General features: G+C 46.5%; 1 protein-coding gene across 1 annotated transcript in view; it reads left to right on the top strand.

The window, feature by feature from the left end:
• The first annotated feature begins 2592 nt into the window (after window positions 1–2592).
• PLEKHG3 (pleckstrin homology and RhoGEF domain containing G3) overlaps window positions 2593–16810 on the top strand; it is a 94263-nt gene continuing 80045 nt past the window's right edge. The window contains exon 1 of the mRNA XM_075613353.1: window positions 2593–2706. The gene's annotated coding sequence lies outside the window, so the exon portion shown is untranslated. The remainder of the gene's footprint in view (window positions 2707–16810) is intronic.

The following is a 16810-nucleotide window of genomic DNA, read 5'->3' on the forward strand; positions in this document are numbered from 1 at the left end:
CCGAGAAATTTCATGGATGAAAAGGGGGGATCGGCATAAAAAGTTTGCTCACCCCTGACCTATAGTATATAGACCTGTAGTATAGGGTGACCTATAGTTTATAGACCTGTAGTATAGGGTGAAAGAGGGGAATAGGGTGCTCAACCCCAGTGTAACTTCATCACATGTAATTCATCTCAAATTTAGTTTTTTGTCCCTTGTAGAGTGAAACCAATAGGAGTGGCTGTGCGCTATTTGCTCTGTGTTTTTGCTGTAGTATAGGGTGACCTATAGTATATCCAAAATTCTATCCAAAGTCATGGGAAAATGTGTCCACTCCCAATTAAGCAATTACTATACCAAGACAAATTTCGCCCCAAACACTCCACCGTAAATACCCTGCTAAAAGTTTGCAATGAAATCCAGTGTGGAATGGAACGGGGTCAACTCACTGGTGCAGTATTCCTAGATTTTGCAAAGGCTTTTGATACTGTTGATCATGCTATCCTGCTTAACAAACTCCAGAGCTCTGGAATAGGGAAACATGCTTTAAACTGGTTTCAGTCCTACCTATCAGGTAGATCCCAACATGTGTCCATCTCAGGCTCTAACTCCAACCCCTGGATATCACCTGTGGTGTCCCGCAAGGCTCTGTTCTGGGGCCCCTACTCTTCTCAGTGTTCATTAATGATCTTCCCACAGCTTGTAAGGAAGCCTCAATACACATGTATGCAGATGACACAATCCTATATGCACACAGCCATAGCCTCTCTGACCTTCAACACATACCCGGTACTTCAGTCTGACTTTTTGAGACTCGAAAACTGGATTTCCCAAAACAAACTGTTTTTAAACACTGATAAGACTGTAACAATGGTATTTGGGACCAAGACTAATATTTTTTAAAGCTTCCAGTGACTGAGCTCCAGATTAGAACCAACGCTAACACCACCCTAAGGCTAAGGCCCCGCTCCCTCAGTCAGCGCACCCGCACTGCAGACAGGCGGGGCGCTGACAGACACAGACCGCGATATGCGGTCTGTAGGGAGCTGGGAGCCAGAGTGGGAGGGAGGCGGGAGTGGGGGGGAGGGAGGCGGGAGTGGAGAGGAGGGGGGGGGAGGGGGCGGGAGTGGGAGGGAGGGGGGCGGGATCTGGTCGTGGTGCCGTCCACCCCCCCACACACATACACATACATACACACACACACACATATACACACACACATATACACATACATACACACACACATACATACACACTCACATACTTTAACCCGCAGTTCCTTCCCTGCTCCCGCCCAAGGCGCCTCCCATCTAGCTCCTTCCCTTCTCCCCATTGGCTGACTCGCGTACCACGTGACGCGTCAGCGCCGAAATTCACAAGATTCTTGCAGCATCGGCCCGCTGACGCGTCACAGTACGTAGTCAGCCCTGCCGGAAGGAGGCAGCGGGGGCAGGGACCATTCGGACAGGGGTCTGGTGATTCGCGGCCGCGCGCCCCGCCGGCCACAGCGGGTTCGCAGCCTTACCCATCACTAGTTTTAAATACCTGGGCATATGGTTTGACTCCCACTTAACATTCGGGATGCACATTGATACCCTGACAACCAAGACCTATGCCAAACTAGGGGTACTTTACAGGAACAAATCCTCCCTAAGTCTCCTGGTCAGAAAGCGTATCGCACAGCAGATGCTAATGCCAATTATTGCTTACGGAGACATAGTATATGACTCAGCGCCTCAAACCCACCTTAGCAAACTTGACACCCTCTACAATTCAATTTGTCGTTTTGTTCTCCAATGCAACTACAACACACATCACTGCAAAATGCTCAAAGAACTAGATTGGTCATCACTCGAGTCTAGGCGCAAAGTTCACCTTTCCTGTCTTGCCTTCAAATTCTTTATGGGCAAGCTACCCAGCTATATCAACAAGCTCCTCACCCGTACCACATGCAGCACCTATCATCTGAGATCAGACTCCAAAAGACTGTTCATGGTCCCAAGGCTCAACCAAGTATCCGGCCGCTCCTCCTTCTCTTACCGTGCACCCCAAAACTGGAACAACCTACCAGAGACTCTCACATCCACCACCAGTCTAAGTTCTTCCAAATCTAAGGCTGTCTCACATTTTAACCTGGTCTGTAACTGTTTCATACGCCCATAATATATATATATTTTAACTGTGCACGCAATGTCTTGTATATAATGTATACCCTGCTGATTTATGTAACTGTATTTGTAACTGTAGGGGTGAGCAATATCTTGCTCGCAATGGTGTAAAAGTATTTCTGGCTACAGAGGGGGTTAGTAGAGACTGGAGGCCATTTAGTAGAATTAACCCTACACAGTTATAGGGTTGTGGGCGGGGCCTCGTGCTGGAATGCGTCTGTGGGCGGGGCTGTTTTTGAATCTCTGGGAGTGGGAGTTTGGGCGGGGTTTCATTTAAAGATCAGTGTGAGTAGGCGTGGCTTCATGTGTGTGTGTTTGCGTTGCATGGGCGAGTCTGTGGGTAAGTCTCCACCTGTGTGGGCGTGGTTTCATGGGAAAAATCAGTGTGCGTGGGCGTGGCTTCGGGTGTGTGTTCGCGTTGTGTGGGCGTGTCTGTGGGTAAGGCTCCGCCGGTGTGGGCGTGGTTTAGCCCCCCAGGCTGGAAGCTGCTCGTGGTTGGGACTGTGGGTTCTGGATCTGGAGCAGCGCTCTGTGTGTGATGGGCCGAGCAGAACCGGTGAGTGCAGCCCGCGACCGGGGACTAATACAGGGGCAGTCACAAGTAGTAGGGGGTGGTTAAAGGATGTTTAATAGTGCAAAACAGTGCTGAAGGAGATTTTATGGGCTGTAGTGGTTAAAGGACATGTGTGGGGTCTGGGGGGTAAGGCGGGGGGGCATGTGTGGGGTCTGGGGGGTAAGGCGGGGGGGGCATGTGTGGGATCTGGGGAGTAAGGCGGGGGGGGCATGTGTGGGATCTGGGGGGTAAGGCGGGGAGGCATGTGTGGGATCTGGGGGGGTAAGGCGGGGAGGCATGTGTGGGATCTGGGGGGTAAGGCGGGGGGGCATGTGTGGGGTCTGGGGGGTAAGGCGGGGGGGCATGTGTGGGATCTAGGGGGTAAGGTGGGGGGGGGCATGTGTTGGATCTGGGGGGTATGTGTGGGATCTGGGGGGTAAGGCGGGGAGGCATGTGTGGGATCTGGGGGGTAAGGTGGGGAGGCATGTGTGGGATCTGGGGGGTAAGGCGGGGGGGCATGTGTGGGGTCTGGGGGGTAAGGCGGGGGGGGGGCATGTGTTGGATCTGGGGGGTAAGGCGGGGGGCATGTGTGGGATCTGGGGGGTAAGGCGGGGAGGCATGTGTGGGATCTGGGGGGTAAGGCGGGGAGGCATGTGTGGGATCTGGGGGGTAAGGCGGGGGGGCATGTGTGGGATCTGGGGGGTAAGGCGGGGGGGCATGTGTGGGATCTGGGGGGGCATGTGTGGGATCTGGGGGGTAAGGCGGGGGGGCATGTGTGGGATCTGGGGGGTAAGGCGGGGGGGCATGTGTGGGATCTGGGGGGTAAGGCGGGGAGGCATGTGTGGGATCTGGGGGGTAAGGCGGGGGGGCATGTGTGGGATCTGGGGGTTAAGGCGGGGGGGCATGTGTGGGATCTGGGGGGTAAGGCGGGGAGGCATGTGTGGGATCTGGGGGTTAAGGCGGGGGGCATGTGTGGGATCTGGGGGGTAAGGCGGGGGGGCATGTGTGGGATCTGGGGGGTAAGGCGGGGGGGCATGTGTGGGATCTGGGGGGTAAGGCGGGGAGGCATGTGTGGGATCTGGGGGGTAAGGCAGGGAGGCATGTGTGGGATCTGGGGGGTAAGGCGGGGAGGCATGTGTGGGATCTGGGGGGTAAGGCGGGGGGGCATGTGTGGGGTCTGGGGGGTAAGGCGGGGGGGGGGCATGTGTTGGATCTGGGGGGTAAGGCGGGGGGCATGTGTGGGATCTGGGGGGTAAGGCGGGGAGGCATGTGTGGGATCTGGGGGGTAAGGCGGGGAGGCATGTGTGGGATCTGGGGGGTAAGGCGGGAAGGCATGTGTGGGATCTGGGGGGTAAGGCGGGGAGGCATGTGTGGGATCTGGGGGGTAAGGCGGGGAGGCATGTGTGGGATCTGGGGGGTAAGGCGGGGAGACATGTGTGGGATCTGGGGGGTAAGGCAGGGAGGCATGTGTGGGATCTGGGGGGTAAGGCGGGGGGGCATGTGTGGGATCTGGGGGGTAAGGCGGGGAGGCATGTGTGGGATCTGGGGGGTAAGGCGGGGAGGCATGTGTGGGATCTGGGGGGTAAGGCGGGGTGTAGTTTCTAAAAGGAGTTGATAGGGATTTGGTGGCTATATGAGATGTAAGGGCAATGCCCTATGTGAATGCTACATGGAATTTAATTGGTAAATCAGAAGCTCAGATAAAGGGCATTTAATATCTTGCTCGCAATGGTGTAAAAGTATTTCTGGCTACAGAGGGGGTTAGTAGAGGCTGGAGGCCATTTAGTAGAAGGGCATACTGTACCATGCCCGTGTATAAGATACAAAGTAGCATGAGAAGGAAAAGGGAGATGTGTTTTTTTTGGTGCAAAAGCAGCATATGGGATCGATCACGCATTGAACCAAACCCTGCCCCACATAGCTGGACATAGGCTCTGTATGCTTTGGGATATCAGTGTTGAATGGTTTCAATCTCACATTGCTGCCTTTTTTCTAAACACAATCGGTATCAAGTATAAAAATCACTATATGTAAAATCCCCCTCGGAAATGTGCTGCTGAAATTGGGACCTTCAAGTTGTTCTCGTTCCAATATGGTCTGCTCTCTGTCTGAATTCATGTTAATTCAGCTCGTTCCCCTTTCCTAGGAGAATCTCTGACATTGAGGGAGCGTGCATAAAATATGTTAAACAGTATCTCGCCTTCACGACTAAATGAAAACACTCAAATGTGATTTCAAATACTGTTCTGATCCTTTTTTTTCTTTCTTTTTTTTAATGCATTAATCACAAAGATGTAACAGCCTGGGGTTGTCAAAGGAGGAATATTTTTAACTTAAAAAGCAGCGATGTTCCATTGACTTCTCGTGTAAAGTTTTCCAAATCTCTCGCCTGCTGTAATGTTCTGCAAAGCATTCTGGGATTCCTATTATCTCATTAATACGTGACACTGCAGAGTCCCAAGAAATATTGCTGGCAACTTTTTGTTTTAAACTGTAAAACCTTTAAAAACCCTGGGCAGCTGGCGGTCTGAGGTTTTTATAACCCTATTTACTGCGGAAGTGTCGGATCACTGGGCAAAGCAACAATTTTCCGATCGCTTATTCTGCGTGTGCCGCATTACTAACTCGCTTGGCTGTTTTATCTTGGTTACCCTTCTATTCCAGTCTCCATATACGGGTCTGTACGGGCTTCCCAAATACACAAGCGTTATTCTTGGAAGGATGTGTGTCCTGCAGCGTGGGACTTTTGGAGTTGTAGTTTCATTCACTGTACTAGCAAAGACAGTGGGACCCACAAGCTCTCTGATTTTGTCCAATCACTACGCGCCATGAGGTCACCTCTGTTTAGGCAGTGAGGGGTTAGTGCCTTATTGCGATCAGGAGCTCATAGGACACGAACTCCAGGGCTCTGAACGTGGTTCCCTGTGCACGGATTTATGTGGCTATGAGATGTACATCATCTGCAGGAAGTTTCCATAGGCCACTCAATCGGGGGCTCAGATTGAGCCACCTGTGCTGAAGCAGGGATATCATGAAAACCTGACCTGTTGGTAGCCCTCGAGGACTGGAGTTGCCCACCCCTGCACGAACTGCAAACTGGTGAATACTGGGGTTATAGCGATGAGTTTATCCGCATGCCTTCCAAGTTCCACATTGTTACACCGCACAGTAGTTAAGCTGCAGATAAGGACTCTGGGTAGCGACATGCAAATGAGCACCCTGTGTGCGCCACTTTTAGCTCCCTATCCACTTCATTGGGTGTTTATAGGAGCGCATGTTAGGTGTAGATCTGTGCCATGCTGCCCGCACGCCTCTGCCCGGCCTGCCGCAGTGAAAGGGCTTGTGTTTGCAGATCACGGGCTGGTAGCCAGAGTTCTCTGATTAACATGCTGATGGGGCAGTGTGCTTGGCACGGGGAGGCTTACGGGACAGATACTCGCAGTGCCTGGGACCTGGCTAGACTGACAGCTGCAAATCCACTTTATACGTCCACAGTTGGAACTTCTGTCTGGTAACGGTGCAATCCCATTTAGCTGAGCAAATATCCTGAAAACCTGACCTGTTGGTTGCCCTTGAGGAGTGGAGTTGGCCACCCCTGAGTTAAATAATGATTTAAAAATAGCCATCAATCACCAGGATGTGCTCACTGCAGGTCTCTGCCATTTGTACACAGTGGACCTTTAACCTCACTGACCATCCCACAGCCAGAGCTCACTGACCAGAGCTCACTGACCATCCCACAGCCAGAGCTCACTGACCATCCCACAGCCAGAGCTCACTGACCATCCCACAGCCAGAGCTCACTGACCATCCCACAGCCAGAGCTCACTGACCATCCCACAGCCAGAGCTCACTGACCATCCCACAGCCAGAGCTCACTGACCATCCCACAGCCAGAGCTCACTGACCATCCCACAGCCAGAGCTCACTGACCATCCCACAGCCAGAGCTCACTGACCATCCCACAGCCAGAGCTCACTGTTCCTGTTTAAAGGTACAGGACCAGCTTGCACTAGTTCCAGTTATGTTCAACAGATGGAACTTGGTAGATTGATGTGTTAATAATAGACAACTGTGGGCGTTTTTAATTCGCTTTGATGGTTTAACCGGAAAAAGCTTTTTAAATATTGTAACTGAAAGTTGTCTGTTCCTCCTCCTTTTTCATTGGCTTATCTCTTCCTCATCCTGCCCTATTTCCCATTTTCACATTGAGGCGGGAATGAAGAAATCTTATTACGGAGTGTTAAATCTCCCCTCCCCCAGGGTCCTCGTTATAGATGGAAACACATCGGCATTTTCAGGCATTTAAGATATGTAGACATGCATTTAATTAGTGTTTTGGTTAATCTCGATTTAACCCTTTGTGCATATCGCTGTCATTAGTTCACATTGTCTCTTGGTGGAATGATAAGGCCCAGGCTGGTATCTTCACACCGAGCAGTTCTGAAGTCTTTCCCCTGAGAAGACTCGCAGATCCGTGCTGGGACATGCCTGGTTATAACGTGATACTATCTATCAGCCCTGTTTAACGTTTATATCACCACACTGTGGGGCTGCCTGTATTTAAACAGATGTTACAAACAGCTGCTAATGGGATAAACTTTCACACCTGGGTCTTTCTCTCACACCCCCATGTGTACACACACACACACACACACACACACACACACACACCTATCTCTCTCTATCCACCAAACCTTAAACAGAAATTAGTCAACAGAAAACTTCATAACGAACTTAAAGACACTGATAATGGCACAAAACTGTGCAACAACACACGTTGCAAAGTCTGCAAACATATATGCCAAGATCCCACAACCATGGAACACTCAATGTTAAAGGATCATACTGCTGCACATCCAGGAATGTGGTATATATGATACAATGTAACAAATGTGACCAAGGTTGCTACATTGGGGAAACCAGCCAAAAACTTCAAGGCAGAATGAATATGCACAGACACTCTATACTCCATCACGAAGAAGGAAGATACTGATCACCTGTGGGACATCACTTCTCACAGCCAGATCATTCCAGAAATTGTTTAAAATCCTCCCCCCCTCCTCCCCCCCCCACCCCCCCCCCCCCCCCCCCGGCATCCCCTTCCCCCTCCATGCTGTTACTTGTCACACTTTTATTACCCTTCCAATGTCTTCAGATATCCCTTTTCCTCCTTATCTAAATCTGTTTTTTTTTCTTCTTTACAAACCTCCTTTTTTAGCCATAGATTCCTTTGTAAACCAGCATTGCCGACCTGAGGAAGAGAGGAAAACTCATTTATACATACACACACACATATATATATATATATATATATACACACACACACACACACACACACACACACACACACACACACACACACACACACACACACACACACACACACACACTGACAAATCACCCAAAAATCTACTCGCCACCTAGTCCCGCCCTGCTTGGTGTCGGCCATGAGGAGGTCGCCACGGGCCTGTATTTTAATGGATTTGTCGAACACTGTATGTATTTGTGTGTGTGTGTGTATATATTTATGTATGTATGTATATATATATATATATATATATATATATATGTATATGAGAGAATATAAATGAATAAATTAGTTCTTCAGTATTAGGTGATACCTTTTTTATTGGACTAACAATTTATGTCATAGGACAAGCTTTCGAGAGTTCTCCTCTCTTCTTCAGGTCAAGCAAGAACCTAAGAACGGAAAACATTTGAGCTCAGAATGATAAGACTCTTTGACACCAAAACCAAAGGACTTAATGCGGACATGGGTTTTCTCACACCCTATCAAAATTGCTTGTAATTATCCTGCTTGCCTCTATTCTTATCCACACGTTCTCTCTCCCCCCCAGTATCCCTCCCCCCCTCCCCACCTTTCTTTGACCGTGGCCCCTGGCTTCAAACACATTTAACACCCTACCTTATCTACAGTAAATATATGTTGTTGTTTTTTTTTTTTTCCCCTCTCTCTACACTGTTTTAGCCATAGATTCCTTTGTATATCAGTATTGCTGACCTGAAGAAGAGAGGATAACTCTCGAAAGCTTGTCCTATGACATAAATTGTTAGTCCAATAAAAAAGGTATCACCTAATACTGAAGAACTCATTTATTCTGCACTATCGCAACTGGACTAACACGGCTATTTTCTGCTTTATGTATACGTATACGTGCGCACACACAAATACGAACACTAATGCGCACACCAATACGCACTCACACGTGCCTGTGCACACACTTATGGCACACACTGCGTGGGAAATGTATGAATGTGTCCTGGCGGCCAAGCTGAGTGTCCTGTGCGGGCTCACGAATAGCGATGGCGGTATTCTGGGTACTGGTTGAAGGCGCGTTCCTCCATCTCCGCTTCCCCTCCTAGCTGCATCATCCTCGGCCTTTTGGAAATACTGAGCCTGTGTTTTTAACGGCTATTACGTTGATTTACACGTTTTCCTCTGCGTTTCCCCTTAGTTCATTCTGCATATAGGAAAAGGTAGAGATTGAACTCCGGTAAATCCGATGCTACAAAACCATGTGTAGGTAATTAGAACCGCTAACAGCCACTGCCAAAGTCCAACAAGAAAAGGTGTCTCAATGCAGGTATAATAAAAAAAATAAGAAGTAAATAAAGGGTAGCATATAGGGACTAACTGCCGAAAGGGGGACTAGGACGCAGGTCAAGAGCTAGAGGTACATAGTGACGTGACCGCTGGCACGCCACTTGTAAGCTCAGAATAATGCCACAAGCTGCTGCCCTTACCCGTTCGGTGTCCTAGCCAACCCGTCAGCCGGTCCGTGAGAGTGAAGAGAACGCCGTGTCTATAATGATGATCGGCTACGCTCCGGCTGGAAACCAGCAAGCAGGGCGCTCCGGCGCACGGTTCTTACGGATGCCGCTTCTGCTCTGCCGTCTGGTATCCTCACCAACTCCTCAGCCGGTCTGTGCTGATGAAAAAGACGCCGTTTCCAGGTGGTGGACGGCTGCGCTCTGGCTGGGGACCCAGCATGCAAAGCGCTCCGGCGCGCAGATCGAATGGATACCGCCTCCGCTGGGTACTGGTAAAAAACCTGCTAAAAGTATGAGACCCCTGTGTACTCCATCCTGGATAAATGCCAAAAAAGTAGAAAAGTGATGAATGGTCACTACTCCCTTGTACTGAACCAAGCTTCTGTAGTATAAAATCAGCTTTATTAGAAAAGAATGCTGGACATCACAGATAAGAACACTCTGACGCGTTTCATCCCGACATGGGACTTTATCAAAGAGTACAACCTCCTTACTACCAGGCAAGTCTAAATAGAAGTAACTCAAATCGTATTGGACAGCTTGAAATGGGACCCAGCAGGTTTGAATAATCACATCAAGGTAGAAACAAAATCTGGGTCACAGTGTTCTAGACAGACTTGTCTGCAGCAAGGAAAACACACATATATATACAAACAAGAATTAATTAAAAACAAAGAATATGATGTCAAGCATTAGTGTATAATCAAACAGTATATATGCATACATGTGTAATCATGGAGAAAAATATATAAAAAATAAAATAAAGAAAAATAAAAAATGTATATATCAAACCATAAACTATAAAACAATAAAGAATGAAAAAATGACTATTAGTATATGGTAATACAATCTCTACACACTCCACTCCCTCAGTCATGAAGGAAATGTTTCAATTCCCAATCAGAATTCATACCGAGGAGGTAGAGATTCCTGAGTGTATATCCAATACATCTCTTTCTTATTGAGTGTATTCGCTCTATTGCCACCCCTAGGGTGACAAGGTATATGTTCTATGGCAGAAAAGGAGAAATTGCCAATGCCTCCCCTGGGACATTGAGAGAATTGTCGAGACACTGGGTGAACTACATCTTTCTTCTTGATTAAGCGAGTATGTTCAGCTATTCTTAGCTTAAGGGGTCTAATAGTGCGGCCCACATATCTATGGCCACATCCACAAAAAAGAACATAAACAACAAAACTTGTGTTGCAATTTAAAAAATTCTTAATGTGATATTTCTTAACATCATTAGCATATGTAATGAATTTAGCAGGTTATGCGTATTGACACATGGAACAATTTCCACATCCAAAGAACCCCCAAAGAATATCACATTAAGAATTTTTTAAATTGCAACACAAGTTTTGTTGTTTATGTTCTTTTTTGTGGATGTGGCCATAGATATGTGGGCCGCACTATTAGACCCCTTAAGCTAAGAATAGCTGAACATACTCGCTTAATCAAGAAGAAAGATGTAGTTCACCCAGTGTCTCGACAATTCTCTCAATGTCCCAGGGGAGGCATTGGCAATTTCTCCTTTTCTGCCATAGAACATATACCTTGTCACCCTAGGGGTGGCAATAGAGCGAATACACTCAATAAGAAAGAGATGTATTGGATATACACTCAGGAATCTCTACCTCCTCGGCATGAATTCTGATTGGGAATTGAAACATTTCCTTCATGACTGAGGGAGTGGAGAGTGTAGAGATTGTATTACCATATACTAATAGTCATTTTTTCATTCTTTATTGTTTTATAGTTTATTGTTTCATATATACATTTTTTCATCCCCTTTTTTATTCATTTTTTTATTTTGCTTTATTTCATTTTTTTATATATTTTTCTCCATGATTACACATGTATGCATATATACTGTTTGATTATACACTAATGCTTGACATCATATTCTTTGTTTTTAATTAATTCTTGTTTGTATATATATATATATATATGTGTGTTGTTTTCCTTGCTGCAGACAAGTCTGTCTAGAACACTGCGACCCAGCTTTTGTTTCTACCTTGATGTGATTATTCAAACCTGCTGGGTCCCATTTCAAGCTGTCCAATTAGATTTGAGTTACTTATATTTAGACTTGCCTGGTAGTAAGGAGGTTGTACTCTTTGATAAAGTCCCATGTCAGGATGAAACGCGTCAGAGTGTTCTTATCTGTGATGTCCAGCATTCTTTTCTAATAAAGCTGATTTTATACTACAGAAGCTTGGTTCAGAGCAAGGGAGTAGTGACCATTCATCACTTTTCTACTTTTTTGGCATTCTGCATATAGACCAAATTGTTATGAGAGTGGTTGTGTAATTTAGACCAAAAGCCGTATCGGACTTAAATTTAAATCAGGACATGCACAATACCTTCAGTTTATCCAGAGCCGAAAAAAGAAAAAGTTCAACAATTTAGATGCGGTCAGAACCCTAAAACAGGACGTGGACAGGTCAAGGGAATTTGGACATTCAGACAGATTGTTTGCATTATTCAAGGAGTGGTTCCATGTCCTCCATCTCTCCCATATCCACATGGATAAACATGTGGACAACAGAGGCGCCTACAAGGAGAAGATGGAATTTCCTCATTCAGCTGGAGCAGGGATGTCCAACGAGGGAGCCACTTAATATCTTTCCTGTTGGTGGTCCTTGACCAGTTGGCCACCCGAGCTTAGAGCAGTGGCATTTTCCTGGGCACTTAGAACTTCGATCTCAGCCTGAAGAGATGTGAGAGACGACATGGTCATTACTTAATACTTTTAATAGGACAATATAGATGCTATGTCTTTTCATCTGACGAAGCCAAATTCGCTAGAAAGGTTGTTCAGGTTTGAGACAAAGCACTCTGGTCCCGCCCAGAAAAGTGTGTGTGTGTGTGTGTGTGTGTGTGTGTGTGTGTGTGTGTGTGTGTGTGTGTGTGTGTGTGTGTGTGTGTGTTCGTTCATGGGGATGAAGAAGAAAGGTGGGCATTTCCTTGCAATTATTTTTCCTTTTCAAAATCCATCCATGACCCCACACACAGACTTCCTGTCCCGGAAAGGGGACGGAGGGTGATGAGGGGAGAAGGTGATTCTCTACTAAATAGTTTCTGACATTCATTATGTGGGAACAGGGAAAGAATAGCCAGACGTCCCATATGTATTTGGGATCGTCCCTTATTTCATTGACTTGTCCCATTGTCCCTGAAAGGTCTGTCAGGACGCAGAATTGTCCTGTATGCGTGCGCCTTCACATGAAATGCCTGAACGTACAATTACTGTAATTGAGGACTGGAGTTGAGCACCCCTGATTTGAATACATTTTAAAGCACCCGTCCAAGCGGCCATTAAAAAAAAAATATGTATTTTAAAATGTTTCCCCTTTAATATGTGCATCAGTACAATCCACACAATGATACGTAATTAGCTAAGTTGCCAGTCGATCCTTTCTCCTGTGATCAATCGGTGAAGATTCAGCTCGGGGGTTCACTAAATGGCTGTCAGTGCAACAGAAGAGAACCAAAGATGCAGACTTATATGGGGAAGATAATGTGACCAGGCAGTCACTAGATACAATTGGTTCACTGCTAGAGCGGGGGCAGGGCTTAAAAAGGGATATGCCAGAGCTTGTTCCAGAAGAAGAAGGGAATGTGACTTTGTAAATGGTTGCTACAGAAACAAAAAATGCTCGTTACATTAGAATACATTACAAATGGGGTTTAAAAATAAAATATTTTCTCATAGTGCAGAACTGATTATTAAAAAAAAATAAAAACCACACAGGATATTGCTTGGTCTGCAGCTTTAAGAGCGGAAAATAACCGTAATGAAATTTCCACCTATTTTCCACTTTAAACTGATCACACGTTGGCGGCTGTGATTCTATTACTGTGTCCAGGCAGTGACCGATCGTTTCCTGTCACTGGAGCTGCTCCCAGCTCGCAGAGCCGCACTACTGCAACCTTTCCCATATATGGACTTTAACATTAACTATTGTACCAGCAATTGTTTTATTTAAAGGGACGGTCCTTTGGGATCTTAGGCAATAGTTCACAAGCTAGGATAGCGTTTCCGAACACGAGCCTGTGCTGTGCACATGGACAGCACTATATAAATAAAGACATACATTATTATTTTTAAAGGTCACGTTCCTACAGTAACCAAATACTTTGTAGGGTTTTTACAACCCTTTTCAAATCCCTCACGACAGAACGGTGAGTTAAATCTACCGTTCCATTCTCAATTCCAAGTTCTTTGTCAAATACAGTAATTCGAATAAAAACTTTAGGACCGGGGTCTCGGGTAGGGGCAGGATCAAAATGAAACCATTCCGATTTCACAATACAGTATATATGGAAATCATTCACGTTAAGGGCTGTTCTACCTAAAGGTGCCAACTACATTAATAGGGACGGCTATGGCGTTTACGGGTATGGCCTGTATTTCCAAAATCGGGGTTCACTGATCCCTTCGCAGAAAGGGTGCACTCTACGGACCGTCCTCTGTTGGGGGTCCCTTCTGCTGGGGGATTTCCCTTCGTTTTAGGAATATCTTTTTATGCGCCTCCTCCTTTGAGTGTAACCCCTGGGAAAGGATATGTCCGAGACTCCGGAAATGAGAGAAACACATAAACGGTTGCAGAGGTTAAGAGCTGTTTCTCTGGGCTGTTGATTGCTTGTCCGCCCACTGTAGCTTGTGGAACACAGGAAGAGCTGGGAATTCGGGGGCTGCCTGCACCCTAGAGGTTGTAATGGCCATGCAGGTGTTTGATGCATGGTAAGGGAACATGTGGTTGTAGTTGATTTGCACAGCTGGGCTGCAGGCTGGAAATAGGCCAGCTGTGTGATGGAAACCTATTCACCAATATAGGAGTAAGGTGGGGTTATAGGAGGAGTTATTGGGAGCGGTTATATGGAGAAATGGGAATTATAGGGAGTAATAGTATGAGTTACAGAGATCGGGTATATGAAGCAATAGGAGGCGTTATAGGGAGCGGTTATATGGGGTAATAGGAGTGAAAAGGAGCGGTTATATGGAGCAATGGGACGAGTTATATGGGGCAATAGGAGGAGTTGCAGAGAGCGGTAATATGAAGCAATAGGAGTTATAGAGGTTATATGGGGCAATGGGAGGAGTTATAGGTAGCGGTTATATGGGGCAATGGGAGGAGTTATAGGGAGCGGTTATATGGGGCAATGGGAGGAGTTATAGGGAGCGGTTATATGGGGCAATGGGAGGGGTTATAGGGAGCGGTTATATGGGGCAATAGGAGGATTTATAGGGAGTGGTTATATGGGGCAATGGGAGGAGTTATAGGGAGCGGTTATATGGGGCAATGGGAGGAGTTATAGGGAGCGGTTATATGGGGCAATGGGAGGGGTTATAGGGAGCGGTTATATGGGGCAATGGGAGGGGTTATAGGGAGCGGTTATATGGGGCAATAGGAGGATTTATAGGGAGCGGTTATATGGGGCAATGGGAGGAGTTATAGGGAGCGGTTATATGGGGCAATGGGAGGAGTTATTGGGAGCGGTTATATGGGGCAATGGGAGGAGTTACAGGGAGCGGTTATATGGGGCAATAGGAGGAGTTATAGGGAGCGGTTATATGGGGCAATAGGAGGAGTTACAGAGAGCGGTAATATGAAGCAATAGGAGTTATAGAGGTTATATGGGGCAATGGGAGGAGTTATAGGGAGCGGTTATATGGGGCAATGGGAGGAGTTATAGGGAGCGGTTATATGGGGCAATGGGGGGAGCGGTTATATGGGGCAATAGGAGGAGTTATAGGGAGCGGTTATATGGGGCAATGGGAGGAGTTATAGGGAGCGGGTTATATGGGGCAATGGGAGGAGTTATAGGGAGCAATATATGGGGTAATAATAGGAGTTATAGTGAGCAATATATGGGGTAATAAGAGGAGTGAAAAGGAGCAGTTATATAGGGCAATAGGAGGATGCACCCTAGTTAACCCTTTCACTGTCAGAGGGGCATGCAGCGCGACGTTGCTTTTCACGGGTTCCTGGTCATTCTTTGGGTCCCCTGATCCTACAAACGGTGCCCGTTGTGATTCCCTGCGCAGAAAGATAATGTGCAGCTCTGGGTTACTGGTAACCGCAGGGGAACCGGCGGTTAGATAAATGAGCCTGTTTTTCCTGCTCTTTGCTGTAATCTTTCCACCCCGGGGGTTTTGATATTGCGTACCTCCCGCCGTGCAAGCAAAAGATGAAAGCGTTCTTTGCCATCACAACGCAGACATCCTAAATGAAAATACTTTCCTGCAAATCACATGTAATTATTTCAATCATTGTCTCTTCTGGGCAATTACTTGCTGATTGTTGTGACCGACAAATGTTCTCTGTTTGTAACCTTTTTAAGATATTTGATTATGGCTAATAATCACTAAATTGAGGAGAGAGAGCTGCAGGGTTCGTGGAGTTCAGTGTTGGTAGACCATCACAGTGGCGGCCATCTTTAAAAAACCCTGGAAAATAAAAAGGTTTTGCCATCATTATTTTCAGGTTCTTTATTAATAAAAGCATATAATATTATTAACAAAGTGGATACATACAGTATTACTTAAGAATGTTCTGATTACATTGTGTACAGATATTGAAAATACAAAATAATTTACGTAAACGAGAGAACTTTAGTAAGTGAAGCAATCTGAGCTTTTTTCATACAGCAAACATGAAATGTGCGTTCCAAATATAATGTAGCACATATACTTTAGCACATCATAAATAGTGTGGTGTGTGTGTGTGTGTATATTTGTGTGTATATGTATATATATATATGTATGTACATACTACTGAGAGAAGCAAGAGTATTTAGGTGAACAAATCACATTAAAATGCCATTACTTTTAATTTAAAAAAAAATTCTTCTAAGACGCATTTGCAAAACAATAAAAAAAAAACCTAAATAAATCCTTTTAGAAGGTCACAGTGTCCGTGTCCAGAAGGATCGTACTGACCACTAATTTTCTGTTTAACAGGTCAGTGCGTGGCTGGCCCCTCTGGCAGTGAAGGGGTTAATTCCTTCAGCAGACCGTCCCACGCAGGAGTGAGCGGGTTACACCGAGCGTTGCACTCGGCCATGGGACGGGGGGGGGGGGGGGGATAGAAGGTTGCTTTAAACAATCATTTCTTTTACATGTTGGGAGCGCGCTTGACAATGCCGCCTGTATCCCGCTGTAAGAATAGCTGCATTATGATCGCTGCCTCCATGTGACTCTCTCAGCCTATTGTCCGCTGTCCGGAGATGGATCAGCTTTTCTGTCACCTTGGGCAGAACGATATTAGTTTAGCGGTGGTTCTGATCCATAACTCCGACCCC

This window comes from Ascaphus truei, chromosome 9 (genome assembly GCF_040206685.1).
Source record: "Ascaphus truei isolate aAscTru1 chromosome 9, aAscTru1.hap1, whole genome shotgun sequence".
NCBI classification, from domain to species: domain Eukaryota; kingdom Metazoa; phylum Chordata; class Amphibia; order Anura; family Ascaphidae; genus Ascaphus; species Ascaphus truei.